This window comes from Heterodontus francisci, chromosome 10, assembly GCF_036365525.1.
Source record: "Heterodontus francisci isolate sHetFra1 chromosome 10, sHetFra1.hap1, whole genome shotgun sequence".
Taxonomy (NCBI): domain Eukaryota; kingdom Metazoa; phylum Chordata; class Chondrichthyes; order Heterodontiformes; family Heterodontidae; genus Heterodontus; species Heterodontus francisci.
In genome coordinates, this window is record NC_090380.1 from 86,304,484 (window position 1) to 86,319,038 (window position 14,555).

The following is a 14,555-nucleotide window of genomic DNA, read 5'->3' on the forward strand; positions in this document are numbered from 1 at the left end:
CACAGTCATCATAGTAGACACAAAACTTATAGGTGGAAACATGATATTTTGGTACAACAGTGGAAATCTAAAAAATTTTTGAAGGCTTCATTGTAATTTGGTAGATTTTGATTTGGGATCATTTATTAGTTAAATGATGACACCTTTGTGTACTTTTTGTAGCACTGTTAAAGTAAATTTTAGTAAAGTCATTACTTTTACATTGATGTGGTGAATCCTCTAAGTGAGAAAGTCTCCTCTGTTTTCTTGCATTTTTATATTTCTATCTGTTGCCGTTCAGCTTGAGAATTTCAACTGAAATATTTTTCTAACATCTCAGATGGCTAATAAGTCTCCAAGCGGAAGATTGGAGTTTGGCAGGATTTCTGCAAAAAATGGGGATTGGTAGCATAATGTTTATGTTGCTGAACTAGGAATGCAGAAGTCTGGATTAATGATCCCGCCATGGCAGGTGGGGAATTTAAACACTGTTAATTAAAAAAAAAACTGGAAGCTAGTGTCAGTAATGATCAAGTAATTAACGGATTTATGTAAAAAATATAGTTCACTAAAGTCCTTTCGGGAAGGAAATCTGTTGTCCTTACCCAGTCTGGGGGTTGTATGTGACTTCAGACCCACAGATCCTTAACTGCTCTCTAAATGGCCGAGCAAGCCATTCAGTTGTCAAGAAAGTGGCTCAGCTTCAGCTTCTCAAGGGCAATTAGCGATGGGCAAAATGCCCACGTCCCGAGAAGGAATGAATAAAATAACTCAGTCCAGGAAAGTTATAAAAAGCATTAATCTGTGTTTGAAATAATTGGAATAATAATACATGAAAATGGAATGATGGGAAAGGAGGGTATGTTGTTGTGAGGGAACAATGTAATATAGAAAGGAACAGAAGGTTGGAGATGAGGTTGTAGGAAGATAAAATTAAGGCATTTAGAATGGTTGAAGAGAACAAGAGGTATTTAGAATAGTATTTTGAGGAGGGTGATAATATTGTTTTGAAAAGCACAGCAAAAATGTCAGAGGATAGGAACAAGGTGATATCAGCAAACATAGGGCTAAGGAGGGTTGAGAAGGAGAGGGAGAAAACTCAGAAGAAAAGGTGGTTGGAGAAATAAAGCTATGGATTAAACATACTCCGTCTGGAAGAAGGCAGTGAGGGCTTAAGATCAGGGACAATGAAGGGCAGGAATCAGAAAAAGCAGAGGCAGCTGGGTGAAAGCCCTCCAGTTTGAAGATGAGGAAGTCCATGAACTCCTCATGCTTGTTGTCTGAGGTGAGGAATGAAAGTGGACTGATGAAAGGTCAGAGGAAATGGTTAGATGTGGAGCAGAGGAATTTCCATGCTTAACACAGTCCCTAATAACTCCAAGTTACTATGTCAATTTCAGCCACTGTGAATGCTGCTCAGTCATAGTTCATTCCTCTGAAATAGATACTTCCTTCTTGAGCTAAACTACAACTGTATTGTTAGAAACTTCCAGGTCGTGCTTGAAGGACGGGGTTGATGAGTAGTTTGGAGGTTTGTGCCCTCCATCTCATGCCTCAATTTCACCTCTGCATGTTCCAGATGATGTCTCTCGAAGTGTATGATGCCTTCCTGAATGAGCTTTCTCTTTTTTCCCTCCTTTATTTCTTCTCCTCTGATTAAAAATGTGCCTTTAAGACTTTGTTTTAAAACAATATGCCTTTTAAAACTAAGAGGCACAGTGTACCACAGCTGCACCTGTCTCCTAGGCCACAGCAAGAGGGAGAGGTCACATGGTGTACTGTAAATTTTGACAGCTGAAATTGCTTTGAACCAGATTTGAGAGACACCAGCAAAGCGTGCGTCCCTTGAAAGAAGAGAATTCGCTCAGCAGAAAGTTTACAATGAGCCACAGGCTGTGTTAATTGCCTAAGAATAAAAAAATCCCTTTTAAAGAGCACATTTGTATTGCTGGGGGTAGCAAAATTATTTTTCTTTACTTGCAATCCAAGAAGTCTTGCTGCAGGATTGATTGTCTCTTGACTGAATGTGTTTCATGAAATTCACAGTAAAGTTTTGACTGAAAACTACCAATTTTAAAATCCAAATATAAACCTGTCGTTATACCTGTGTTGAAAGAATTGTGTGATGCCTGCTGCAGCTGAAGTGATTTGAATGTCTATCAAGTAAAGACTGTTCATCAAATCCGTGTGGCAACTTCAGTGGCATCTGATTATTTTCTTTACACTAGACCTCACCCATCAGGAACATAGCCCACAAAGACTTTCAATCCAGTTATTTATTTATTCTTAAGAAAAAACAAATTATTAAAACATAATTTTTTAATGGTCAACCATTAGTTTTTCAATGTATGGGCTGAATTTTATGAATGCGCCACAGTTTGCAGCTGCCGCATCCTCGGCAATGGCATCCGGCTCCACCGCGCATGTGCCAGCGCCATTTTTAAAGGGTTTTAAGCCCTTAGAAGGAATTTTAATATTTAAAGGTACAGAATGCTTTATTTCTTATTTAAAAATAAAAATGATATGGAGGCCCTTCCCCAAACCCTGCAATGGTCATTTCATTGCCCGCTATTGAATAAACTTTCCTTTTTCCCCACCCAAACGTTCCCCCCCAATCTTCTAACTTCCGCCTTCAAATCCTTCCAACCATCCCCACATGAAATAAAAATTGTTTTTCCCACTCCTCTACCCCTCGCACCCCTCTGTATGGCGTTCCGAAGGCGCACAGAGTACGAATGGCGGCCGTAAAATTGGCATGGGACAGCTGCCGCCTGCAGGTAAGTTCATTTACATCTCTTTCATGTTAATTTGAATATTACGATGAAAGGCCCACTGCCATGCGGCGGGGGAGCCACACCAAGGTCCCCCCACCACCAGTAATATGCGGCGGGCATTTCTCGACGTCGTGGGTCAATGCGGGCCTCTCCCCACAGAATTTTACCGGTCCCTGGGACTGAATTGACAGCGCGTGGCTCCCGCCTCGGTCGTAACACCAGGAACTCGCCATTGATCTTTATTGACTGGGGGAGGTTTTTAGTTTTGGGAGCCAGATGGAAGAGGTAAAAACAGATGCAAAATGCTCATTTAGTACCTCGGTCATGTCCCCTGTCTCCAAGCCTTAAATAAACCCAGCAATTACAGGCCAGTAAGTTTAACCTCAGGTGGTGGGAATGCTTTTGGAAATGATAATGATGTCTGTTTGTATTTGTAAATCCTGTGTTGAACTGCCTCTCAAGCCTGTTACTAGGGAGAATACAACAAAAATATTCAACATAGGTAACAAAATAGGTTTGAGGCTGTGGATGTCTTTCTAAAGTTGCAGATATTACACCTGATTTAAAAGGATAGCTGCCAGACCAGAACTGCTTCATACTGTCACAGAGAATTCACATGCATGCAGTACAAACTTTGATAATGAAATTCTGGAGTTGTTCATATCGGAAGTGTGGGAAAAGACAGATGTCTTATATGGGACAGGTGTCCTACATGGGACTGAAGAGCACCTTTACAAAATGATTCACAGAGCACCCGTGACAGGAAGCATGGGGACAATGCTGTTGTATAACCCAGTTGTCCAAACAGATCCAGATGAGAGAGCAGATGGCAGACCACAGAATTAGCTTTCTATGCCACATAGCTTCCCATGTCTGCATGCACAGTGTTCAGAACTTGTAAATCATTTACTACCACCCCATGCAAAGCATTCCCTCAACCGTATCCGGTGTAATGTTGTCAAAGAACAAACTGACCTTTAATGTGCACCATGCAGGGTAGCAGCGAAGAGCATATTGAAATATTGAACAGCTTCAGCAAGCAAAATCTTGTAGGACAAGCTAGCTGCATGATGAGCAATTATTTATTGTCAGAAAGATGGATAGCAGGACCCAGAAGGGCCTTCCGAAGAAGGGTCACTGACCCGAAACGTTCACTCTGCTTCTCTTTCCACAGATGCTGCCGGACCTGCTGAGTGGTTCCAGCATTTCTTGTTTTTATGTCTGTTAATATATATGCTTCCTAAGCCTGCAGTGTCTCAAGATATATTCTTCCTAAAGAATAAGAAGTCAGAGGCAGTTCTGTTGGAATATAGTTGAAATGTTATTTTCACACCAAGTTACAAGTGCAGCCAAACTCTTCAAAGTGCAGCAGTCACTCCACCATTACTAAATGCAGATTAGATCAGAGAGGTTACTGCCAGCTTAAAGGATCATATTCCTTACTTTTTCAATCACTTTTTGTTGTTTAATTTTAATAATTGCTTGGTAGTACAGAACTTGAGTATGGCTGAAAAAGAGACATTCTGTTGAAGCTTTTTTTCTTCCACTCATCAGGACAGATGCAAGAATGCCAAATTTAAAAGGGAGCAACAATTTTTCCTGCATGAGAAAAGGGGTGCTGATTGGTTGGCAAGTCAGCTCTGATTGGGCGAGGCATTTCCCTGGAGAATGCACCAGGGAACTATTGTCTCCCATGTTTTGAGAACATAATGTCTAATGTTAGATGTGATTCCACGATTGTACAGCACCCCGAAGGACGTGGATGAGCTTTCCGGACGTCGATGGTGGGCACTGAGGAAATGGCTTATTACCTGCACCTGCTTCCCCCCCCCACCCTCCCCCCCCCTTTACCCCCCTTCCACCCCCCCCCGTCCCCTTCCCTGCTCCACCCTCTCAGCTCACCCCCTCACAACCCCGTCCCAGCCCGCACCCCCCTCGCACCATCTTCACCCCGCACCCCCTTCCCCTGCACCCCCCCCCCACCCCCTCCCTCTACCCCTCCCCCTTGCATCCCCTCCTCCCACCGGCACCATCCTACACCTGTGTAGGGACCCCAACAACCCTACTGCCTTGTGGGCGTCTCGGGAGAGACCAAGGCTAAGGGAGTAAACCCTAACAGATAATCCGGAGCGGAACCTAGTCATGTGTCACCTTTGGCATGTTTCCGGCAGTTCCTGCAGCCATACTGGTGCCAAACGTCGTGTCCTGCACTCCTTTGGACCCCACCAGAAAGGCCGAGAGAGGGGTTTTGACGACTGGGCAACTCTCAACCTCCATAAATTTGCCCAGGCATGCGCCATGGAGAGGTCACTCTATAGTTGCCTCACAGCGACTGAAACAACACGGAAGGCAGCAGTTACGGGTTATAAGTCCAGATAAATTTGCGTAGAAACTGGGCGCCACAGGTTGTCTTTGTCGGTGGGAGAGGTCATTGCACCTCACTGGACAGCTACCGCCCGCCTCAAACCGGGCATCCCCCGGTCAATAAGGTTCTGTCCCGCCACAGTCTGCCTGCTTCAATGGGTGCTTGGAGCTCAGGGTCATTGCCCGAAAGGTGGACTGATACACCACACCAAACAACATGAAAAAAGGAAAGAAGGTACCAGCCCTTCGCTTTGCAAGCTGGAACGTCAGAACTATGTGTCCTGGCCTGTCGGAAGACCTTACACAAATCAACGATTCTCGGAAGACCGCCATCATTAACAATGAGCTCAGTAGATTCAATGTGGACATTGCAGCACTTCAGGAGACTCGCCTCCCCGCGAGTGGCTCTCCAGCAGAGCGAGACTACACCTTCTTCTGGCAGGGCAGGGTTCCTGAAGAACCAAGACAGCATGGAGTGGGCTTCGCCATCAGAAACTCCTTGCTCAGCATGATAGAGCCTCCCTCAAATGGCTCGGAACGCATACTGTCCATCCGACTGCTCACCACCTCTGGTCCAGCACACCTACTCAGCATCTATGCTCCAACACTCTGCTCCCCACCTGAAGCTAAAGACCAGTTCCATGAACAACTCCATAACATCATCAGCAGCATCCCCAACACCGAACACCTATTCCTGCTGGGGGACTTTAATGCCAGGGTTGGGGCCGACCATGACTCATGGCCCTCCTGCCTTGGGCGCTATGGCGTTGGAAGGATGAATGAGAACGGGCAGAGACTGCTTGAGTTGTGTACCTATCATAACCCCTGCATCACCAACTCGTTCTTTCACACTAAACCCTGTCACCAGGTTTCATGGAGGCACCCAAGATCGCGTCGTTGGCACCAGCTAGACCTCATTGTCACAAGGCGAGCCGCCTTAAACAGTGTTCAAATCACAGCTTCCACAGTGCGGACTGCGACACCGACCACTCCCTGGTGTGCAGCAAGGTTAGACTCAGACCAAAGAAGTTGCATCATTCCAAGCAGAAGGGCCACCCGCGCATCAACACGAGCAGAATTTCTCACCCACAGCTGTTACAAAAATTTCTAAATTCACTTGTAACAGCCCTTCAAAACACTCCCACAGGGGATGCTGAGACCAAGTGGGCCCACATCAGAGACGCCATCTATGAGTCAGCTTTGACCACCTACGGCAAAAGTGCGAAGAGAAATGCAGACTGGTTTCAATCTCATAATGAAGAGCTGGAACCTGTCATAGCCGCTAAGCGCATTGCACTGTTGAACTACAAGAAAGCCCCCAGCGATTTAACATCCGCAGCACTTAAAGCAGCCAGAAGTACTGCACAAAGAACAGCTAGGTGTTGCGCAAACGACTACTGGCAACACCTATGCAGTCATATTCAGCTGGCCTCAGACACCGGAAACATCAGAGGAATGTATGATGGCATGAAGACAGCTCTTGGGCCAACCATCAAGAAGATCGCCCCCCTCAAATCTAAATCAGGGGACATAATCACTGACCAACGCAAACAGATGGACCGCTGGGTTGAGCACTACCTAGAACTGTACTCCAGGGAGAATGCTGTCACTGAGACTGCCCTCAATGCAGCCCAGCCTCTACCAGTCATGGATGAGCTGGACATACAGCCAACCAAATCGGAACTCAGTGATGCCATTGATTCTCTAGCCAGCGGAAAAGCCCCTGGGAAGGACAGCATTGCCCCTGAAATAATCAACGGTGCCAAGCCTGCTATACTCTCAGCACTACATGAACTGCTATGCCTGTGCTGGGACAAGGGAGCAGTACCCCAGGACATGCGCGATGCCAATATCATCACCCTCTATAAAAACAAAGGTGACCGCGGTGACTGCAACAACTACCGTGGAATCTCCCTGCTCAGCAGAGTGCGGAAAGTCTTTGCTCGAGTCGCTCTGAACAGGCTCCAGAAGCTGGCCGAGCGCGTCTACCCTGAGGCACAGTGTGGCTTTCGTGCAGAGAGATCGACCATTGACATGCTGTTCTCCCTTCATCAGATACAGGAGAAATGCCGTGAACAACAGATGCCCCTCTACATTGCTTTCATTGATCTCACCAAAGCCTTTGACCTCGTCAGCAGACGTGGTCTCTTCAGACTACTAGAAAAGATCGGATGTCCACCAAAGCTACTAAGTATCATCACCTCATTCCATGACAATATGAAAGGCACAATTCAACATGGTGGCTCCTCATCAGAGCCCTTTCCTATCCTGAGTGGTGTGAAACAGGGCTGTGTTCTCGCACCCACACTTTTTGGGATTTTCTTCTCCCTGCTGCTTTCACATGCGTTCAAATCCTCTGAAGAAGGAATTTTCCTCCACACAAGATCAGGGGGCAGGTTGTTCAACCTTGCCCGTCTAAGAGCGAAGTCCAAAGTACGAAAAGTCCTCATCAGGGAACTCCTCTTTGCTGACGATGCTGCATTAACATCTCACAATGAAGAGTGCCTGCAGAGTCTCATCGACAGGTTTGCGTCTGCCTGCAATGAATTTGGCCTAACCATCAGCCTCAAGAAAACGAACATCATGGGGCAGGACGTCAGAAATGCTCCATCCATCAATATTGGCGACCATGCTCTGGAAGTGGTTCAAGAGTTCACCAACCTAGGCTCAACTATCACCAGTAACCTGTCTCTCGATGCAGAAATCAACAAGCGCATGGGTAAGGCTTCCACTGCTATGTCCAGACTGGCCAAGAGAGTGTGGGAAAATGGCGCACTGACACGGAACACAAATGTCCGAGTGTATCAGGCCTGTGTCCTCAGTACCTTGCTCTATGGCAGCGAGGCCTGGACAACGTATGCCAGCCAAGAGCGACGTCTCAATTCATTCCATCTTCGCTGCCTTCGGAGAATACTTGGCATCAGGTGGCAGGACTATATCTCCAACACAGAAGTCCTTGAAGCGGCCAACACCCCCAGCTTATACACACTACTGAGTCAGCGGCGCTTGAGATGGCTTGGCCATGTGAGCCGCATGGAAGATGGCAGGATCCCCAAAGACACATTGTGCAGCGAGCTCGCCACTGGTATCAGACCCACCGGCCGTCCATGTCTCCGCTATAAAGACGTCTGCAAACGCGACATGAAATCGTGTGACATTGATCACAAGTCGTGGGAGTCAGTTGCCAGCAATCGCCAGAGCTGGCGGGCAGCCATAAAGACAGGGCTGAATTGTGGCGAGTCGAAGAGACTTAGTAGTTGGCAGGAAAAAAGACAGAGGCGCAAGGGGAGAGCCAACTGTGCAACAGCCCCGACAAACAAATTTCTCTGCAGCACCTGTGGAAGAGGCTGTCACTCCAGAATTGGCCTTTATAGCCACTCCAGGCGCTGCTTCACAAACCACTGACCACCTCCAGGTGCGTATCCATTGTCTCTCGAGATAAGGAGGCCCAAAAGAAAGAAATAACAGCACTTACTGAACAATCCTGAGTGCGCTAAGAATTACACTAATAACCAATTTAAGATTATAAGTTGGGATCAAAATGTGGCTGACTTATGCTTGCTAGAAGCTACATATATTCATATGCAAGGACCTGTCCTCTTCAGACAAAAGGAGCATTTCCAGATATTCCGCCTTTTCTGAATTAAACAAAAGTGTGGGGGACAATGGTTCCCTGGTGCATTCTCCATGGAAGTGCTTTGACCAATCAGAGTTGACTTGTCAACCAATCAGTACCCTTTTCTCATGCAGTATAAATTGTTGCTTTCTTTCAAATTTGGCATTCTCATATTGCCCTGATGAGTGAAAGAGGAAAAGCTTCAACAGCATGTCTCTTTTTCAGCAATACTCAAGTATAATTTTAATGTAATGTCATCCTTTCTGATGGTACTCCTTTAACTTTTAAAGGGTTAACCTAGAAGTTAATCTAGTTGTAGTGAAGTACTGAGGAAGATAGTCCAAGTACAAGTTGATCTTTAGACAGTCAAATTGCAGGGTGGGTTGGGGCTGATGATATCTTATCTTAAAGAATGATTAACAAGTTTCCCTTTAATATGCTGACAAATTACCTTGTGATGCAGTTAGAGTAGATTGCTTCTGGTAGCTATTAACGCTGACTAATTTAAGTTTCAAGTTATATATGTGAGAATGTCTTGAGGGCTCAAAGCTTTATTTTTACTAAAAGTATCGACTAATGTTAGTTATTTCATTTTAATTACAGTTATTCGGCTGCTTTGATCCCTGCGGAACTGCTTAGTTACTTTTGTACTAATTCTGTCAATGGCGCAATCAACATTATTGGAACTTAGGGATACCCTGAAAAAAAAGAGTGTCTAAAATGGGTATGTTTCGTGTGAATGGTACAACAATTGTTCCATTATGTACTGGTTCACTCTCCATGCCATCACAGAATTTGAAATCAAGTGCCTCCTCAAAGATGTGGAATGAAAATTACAGACTGCCACCACTGGGTGCTTGCGTGTACCCAAAATGACTGGAGGCAAAAGAACATCTGACTGCTGCAATAAAAACAAAAGTGCTGGAAATGCTCAGCAGGTCTAGCAGAATCTGTGAAGAGAGAAACAGAGTTAACATTTCAGGTCTGTGACCTTTCATCAGAACTGGCAAAGGTTAGAAATGTAATAGGCTTTGAGCAAGTGAAAGGGCAAAGGGGGAGAAGAACAAAAAGGATGGTGTGCAACAGGGCAGAGGGCAGGAGAGATTAAATGACAAAGATATCAAGGAACAATGGCAGAGTGTTAACAGTTGTAGTAAAAGACAAGGCAATAGTCCAGATAGAGTGTTAGTGGCAGAATATTGAACAGCTCTGTCCAAAAGCACAAACACGAAAAACTAGTTTAAGACAGGCACATGGTTAAAAAAAAATAAAAGGCAGTCATGCTCTAAAATTGTTGAACTCAATGTTGAGTCCAGAAGGCTGTAGGGTGCCTAATTGGAAAATGAGCAAGGTGGTGAATTAAAATGGCAAGCAACCGGAAGCTCAGGGTCAATCTTGTGCACTGAACGGAGGTGTTCCACAAAGCAATCACCCAATCTACATTTGGTCTCCCCAGTATAGAGGAGACCGCATTGTGAGCAGTGAATACGGTATACTAAATTGAAAGAAGTATGAAAGAAGGATGACATTGCTTCGCCTGGAAGGAGTGTTTGGAACCTTGGATGGTTGAGCAGAGAGGAGGTGAAAGGGCAGGTATTACACCTCCTGTGATTACCTGAGAAGGTACTGTGGGAAGGGAATGAGGTGTCGGAGTGATGGAGGAGTAGACCAGGCTGTCGCGGAGGAAACGATCACTTTGGAATGCTGACAGGGGAGGGGAAGAGAAGATTTGTTTGGTTGTGGCATCACGCTAGAGGTGGCGGAAATGGCAGAGGATGATCCTTTGGATGTGGAGTGGGGTGGAAAGTGAGGGCAAGGGGAACCCTGTTGCGGTTCTGGGAGGGACGAGAAGGGGTGAGAGCAGAAGTGTGGGAAATGGGTCGGATACAGTTGAGAGCAGGGAAAAATGGTGGGGGGAAATCCTCGGTTAAGGAAAAAGGAAGACATATCAGAAACTGTTGTGGAAGGTTGCATCGTCAGAACAGATGTGTCAGTGACAGAGAAACTAGGAGAATGGAATGGAGTCCTGACAGGAGGCAGGGTGTGAGAAAGTGTAGTCGAGGTAGCTGTGGGAGTCAGTGGGCTTATAATGAATATTAGTGGACAGCCTATCCCCAGAGATAGAGGCAGAGAAGTCAAGGAAGGGAAGAGAAATGTCAGAGATGGTCCATGTGAAGGTGAGAGAGGAGAGGAAATTGGAAGCAAGGTTTCTGAAGTTTTCCAGTTCAGGGTGAGAGCGCGAAACGGCACCAATACAGTCATCAATATACCTGAAAAATAGTTGGGGGAGGGGGCCTGAGTAGGACTGGAACAAGGAATGTTCGACACATCCCACAAAAAGACAGACATAAGGGGGATCCGTGTGGTTACCTGTAGCAACACCTTTTATTTGGACGCCTGATTGCTGTCTTAGTTGGGAAATGATTGGTGGCAACTAAGAGGAAGAGGTGAAAATGCAAAAGAACGTCATAAAGATAAGCATATATGAAGATGACATAAAGAGCCTGTAAGTTATCGCATCTTTCCCATTCTCATGAAATCCCAAAGTGCTTCATATTCAGTGAGGTACTTTGAAATTAAGGCCCTGTTGCAATGTAGGGAAATGCAGTAACCAATTTGCACAGTAAGATCCCACAAACAGAAACAAAATAAATGATCAGATAATCTGTTTTAGTGATGTTGATTGAGAGATAGATACAGGTGGCCATTTGGCCCATTTCTCTCATCAGTCCATAGAAACCTACAATTTCATCCATCGCAGCATCTAACAAGAGCTTTTGCCTCCACTCCCCTGGAAAACCAATCCGTAACAAATTCTATTCCTTGCCACCGACGCCAGCTCTCTCCCTGGAAACTGTCTGAGGCTGACCCAGACTGTTGGCAATCTTGGTGTTGCATTTGTTTCCGAGATAAGCTTCCTACCAAATATTCACACCATCACCATTTTCACAACATCACCTGACCCTGGATTCAGCTCATCAGCTGCTGAAACCCTTCTCTATGACTTTGTTACCTCTAGACTTCTCTATTCCTGGCCAGCCTCCTAGTTCTACCCTCCACAAACTTGAGGTCAACCAAAACTCACAAGCCTATGTCCTAAGTTGTATCATAACCCCTGTGCTTGCTGACCTACATTGGTTCCCAGTTAAATAATGCCCTGATTTTAAAATTCTCATCCTTGTATTCAAATCCCTCCATGGCCTTGTTCCCTCCTTATCTTTGCGATCTCCTCCAGCCTTACAGCCTCCCTAGATCTCTGTGCTCTGCCAATTCTGACCCATTGAGCAGTCCTAATTTGAATTGCTCCAGCATTGGCAGCTGTTCCTTCAGCTGCTAAGGCCCTAAGCTTTGGAATTCCCTCCCTAAATCTCTCTGCCTCTCTACCTCTCTTTCCTCCTTTAAGGCAATCCTTAATACCTGCCTCTTTGACCAAGCTTTTGGTCATCTGCCCTAATATCTCATGATCTGGCTTGGTGTCAAATTTTGTTTGATGACACATATAAAGCGTTACATTAAAGGTGCTATATAAATGCAAGATGTTGTTATTAATCTGTCTTTGTGTGGAGACGTGTTTCCAGATATCAGCTGTATTACTTGTTTGTACCTACAGTTCCTGGTGCTAAAGTCTTAGTTTAACTTGTAGTAGTGCTTCAGATTAACCCTTCTTACCCCATTAAGTTTAGTACATGATTTATAAGTTTCTTCTCATTCACATCCTTTCAGAGCTGAGCTGATGTTAATCCTGCTGAGACCCCAGGAAAAACACCAGACCTTGCCACAAGAAAGGTAATTGTTCTTCGAGGGGCATCAATCACCTTACCATGCCAAAGTTAGGACTCCCACTGGAGCTGAAGATCTTTCAAAGCTGATTTCTCTTCAGCTGTGGAAGGGCCTCGGAGGCGAATTTAATGGAGCAGCTTCCAGCAGGTGGACTTGGAGTGGTGCAGCTGATGTGCCCTTATAAGCACTCGCCACCCGCTTCGAAAATGATGAGGCTCTGTAATTTGCAACAGGATTGCTGTACTTTCAGTTGAGTAGTTGTGCATTCCCTCTTTCTCACTTTTGTTGGGGGAGTGGGACCATTGAGAATTTTGGTCTCAGTTTTTCAGCAAATTTTGTTGAGCACACAATGATGCAATCTATCCTTTCTATTTCCAGATGCTGACAGATGTGCTGTGTTCTTCCACAGTTGCTTGCAATGACTGCCATTGTATTATGGTCTGTTTGAATGGGTTGTATCAGAATACATAAATCTTGCAATAAAATCACACATGACCTTATCTGCCAGTTCCAAATCCACTTGTGGAAACAGTTGGTTAGATTTGTTTGTTCCATCTCTGTACATAATATTTACATATCACTGTGTAGCAACCAAGTTGATGACTAACCAGCTGAAGACATTTGTGTTCTGTAGTTACTTGTTATCACTGGTTTCATATTTATCAACTTTAAGGATCTTCTATAGAAAGGAATAAGAGGGTTGAGTTTGGATAGAATATAAAGAACTGCAAAAACAAAATCAAATCTAGTGAACACAAAAGTTAGGAACAGGCTGAGGCAAATATCAAATGTGAAACAGAAACAGAAAACACTCAAAATTCAAAACTGATCAGGCAACATTCAGCCTATTGGGCTGGGTCTTTTTATTAGAGTTGAAAAATAAAAGATAAATGAGCAATTTGATCGAATCTGTAACCAAGGGAAAGGAGGAAACAATCTCAGAAGAAGTTGCCTCAGTCTCTGTAACCTGCTTAAAGAAAAGATTGTTAAACGACAATGTTTCCCATCCCTGGGACTTCCCCCTCTGGGAGAAATGCCAGGATGTACTGAACAGGAAACTGGTTTGACATCTAGATTTAAAATCTTTGTGTAAGCTTAAAGAAAAATAATTTTACTTAAACTTTAGTAGTTTATAATGACTGTTTAACATTTTTTTAAACTTTACACACAAAGCAATACTTCGTGCAGATTGCAAGCAGAGTGTGAAGATTTGAGTTTGGTGAGTGGGGATTTTAAATGTCATTATCTTTATAAAAATCTGGTCTGCAGTTAGCATTGAACTGGGATTTACCTTCTAGATAAAGTAGGGTTAAGAAAGTAAAGTAGAATTAAGAAAGTAAAATACGTTTCTTGCAGTCTTAGGCAGGGATTTACACGCTGCACTGCAGAGTAGCTGATTAGTTAAGTAGCTGACCAGTCCAATCTGGTTGCTGAAGTTTCACCTTCAAAAAGTATAAATACAGAGTTCTGGGTGCAGCCAGCACATTGCAAACAGAGTGTGTAGATATGAGTTTGGTGAGTGGTGAGTTTGGTGAAGGGGGGAGGTGGTGCTACTTCTGTCGCCCTTCAGTATTTGGTTCTTGCTTCGGTGCAGTGAAAGGAGCTGGTTGGTGAGTAACTGGTAAGCTATTCTACTTATAATAAATAGTCTATAAAGTTAAGGTATGGCAGGGTAGCTCGGCTGAGTGGAATGTACAGTCTGTGGCATGTGGGAAGTCATGGACGCACCATGTGTCCTGGACAAACACATCTGCAGGAAGTGTCACTGGCTGCGGAAGCTTGATCCCTGGGTTTCGGAATTCAAGCGGCAGCTGGAGACACTGTGGTGCATCTGCGAGGCAGAGAACTATGTGGATCGCACATTTAGGGAGGTGGTCACACCACAAGTTAGGAGCATGCAGGCAGATAGGTAATGGGTGACTGCCAGGCAGTTTAAGAGAACCAGAAAGGTAGTGCAGTTGTCCCCTGAGACGATCTCACTTGCTAATCAGTTTTCCATTTTGGATACTGGTGAGGGTGATGACTGCTCAGAGGAGTGCAGT